This window comes from Cebidichthys violaceus, unplaced genomic scaffold (assembly GCF_023349555.1).
Source record: "Cebidichthys violaceus isolate CVI_PGR_0920_01 unplaced genomic scaffold, fCebVio1.0.p SCAF_8, whole genome shotgun sequence".
NCBI classification, from domain to species: Eukaryota; Metazoa; Chordata; class Actinopteri; order Perciformes; family Stichaeidae; genus Cebidichthys; species Cebidichthys violaceus.
Window position 1 is genome coordinate 16,957,439 of NW_027176964.1, and position 2,500 is coordinate 16,959,938.

The following is a 2,500-nucleotide window of genomic DNA, read 5'->3' on the forward strand; positions in this document are numbered from 1 at the left end:
AGTGAAGAGTTTAACATATCAGGAAGTCACGCCACCATTATGCTGAGTTCATGACAGCGCTTTAAGAAGTAACAGTCGCTGCAGTACAGCTGTGGTCATCGCAGAACTAAAAACTATAGATGCAGAGATTGACTGAGCCTCTCAATCAGCATGTTTGCTGTTGTTCCACATTTACAAGCCCTGAGACCTTTTCACCAGCCTCCCTTTTTACAGACCTCCTCAGCTGGGCTTTAAAAGCTCAACATCCCCATAAAGCATTTATTTTACTCAACGCTCTCAGTGGTCCCGCGAAAAAAGAAACAGATTCATCAGCGAGGAGGGAAACATCGCATTATGTAATGACGACAAAGAGGGCCGGCCAGGTCAGAGGTGAGATGACCCCCCCCCCCCCCCGACCCCCCCCGACCCCCTCTGAGCCCGCGGAGTGTGCCGGTGACCACGGGGCTGATGATGAACTGGTGGACTCCTCGAGGACAGTGTATTTGGTGACCTTTGGTGTCACTTTCAGGACAGCAGGAGGACGCGTCTTTAACCTGATCAGCACAGGTCAGTTGACCCGTCGAGGCATGTTGTCCGCGGGGACAAAGGGGATCATTGAATCTGATCGAACGCTGGGACATAAATCTGTATTCACTTCAAGAAGCCTTTATCTAAACCTCCCTCTGTGAGCAGGACAACACTTTAAATGACATGCTGTCACTTACTCAACATCTCTCTACATCCCCCTCCACAGTACTGGAGGGGGGCCTCCAGTACTGTGCGTGACATAAACAATAACACGAAGATACAATATGATGCACAAAACAACATATAAGACAAACTAAAGTGAATACGGTGCAGTTATTAAGTATAGAGCAAATACAGAGAAGCAGGGGAGTGGAGGGTGTGATGTGCTTGTAAGCATATGTAAAGGGAATCATCGTTAACTATTTATCAATGTCATAATTCCTCCCATGACGTATGGTGTATGAACATTATAAATGTTGTGTCATAGTTTGACTTTCAGCCACATCCCATCACCTTCATACCCAGAGGGAGTTTGTTCAGTTGTATCTGAGTATTTATAGATACATAAATACACATGAACTGTATTATATTATATTATTACACTCCTTATTTGTTTATACACAAGTTGCTCTTGCTTCATTAGAAGATATGTAGTTGTTAAATACAGTCAAACGCCCTCATGTACTTAAACTATGTCACCAAACATTCTTTTCCAGGCATTTCTTAACTTGTTCATAACCGGTGTGTGTGTGTGTGTGTGTGTGTGTGTGTGTGTGTGTGTGTGTGTAATAATGAACCTTGATCAAATGAAAGGATGAATGTCCAAAGCTTTGAAGCGTGTTGTTGTTGTTGTTTCAGTGAATGCAGAGACTTCTGGGTCGGTCCCTCCTCGTCTTCAGGTTGGACGTGTGAGAGAGGACACACGGGACACCAAGTCAGTCAGTGTCCCCACAGCACGTCCCCAAGACTATACATTCATATTCAGTGGAGTTCACTGTACTTTACAAATGGTTTAAGTACCAATGAGTTCATGTGCTCTTCGGTGACGAAATTATCTCCCAGTTTTCCTTGTTTCATAGCTGTTTTGTTTTTAACTCATTTTTAAATATAAAGGTCTCGAGTGTAAAATACTTTTTTATATTTTGCCAACGCATGATGGTCTTAAGCAGGACTGGGCAGATACCGGTGGGTAGACATTACCCACCCCCAACCCACCACACACACACACACACACACACACACACACACACACACACACACACACACACACACACACACACACACACACACCGCAGGGCAGTCATTTTTCACCCAGTCCTATGGGCCTCTGACAGGTCTGGGAGAGGGTCTGCCTCCCTGTAAGGCAGACTGGCAGGACTGACACCTCCATATAGCAACGTTAATTATGGGCATCTGCTTGGACGCCCCAGTCTGGGGGTCTTCCAGGGTCCTTGGCTGTTGCCATAGGGACAGTGGAGAACCGTTGGTGGTTTGGGGGGCAGACAGAGACCCCGTTATTCTCCTGAGGGGTGGCCAGACATGACCCCCCCCCCCCCCCCACCACGACTCACCCCTTTTGATTTGGCTGGGAAACAGCGAGCAGCCAGCCGGGAGAGAGACGGCTCGTTCCAGCTTCACTTTGTGGGTGCCGATCCTGTGAGGCTGACAAGAATGGCAGCGAGCAAGAATACTGTATCACTGCATGTGTGCTGACCCGGTTCCACGAGTCCAACATGTCTGTGTAGCAATTTGAAAATGATCTCGATTTTAAATTACTTTTTTTAATTTTCATTATATTCACATAAATGGAAAAATGCAAAAAAAAGGAAAGTAAATTATAAATACTAACTTATTAATGCACACACACACACACACACACACACACACACACACACACACACACACATGGGAGTACACGCTGTACGCCTGGATTTGCTTTATTCCCACACTTTGCATAAATTAGCTAAGTGTCTGTGTCTTGAAATGCATTGTT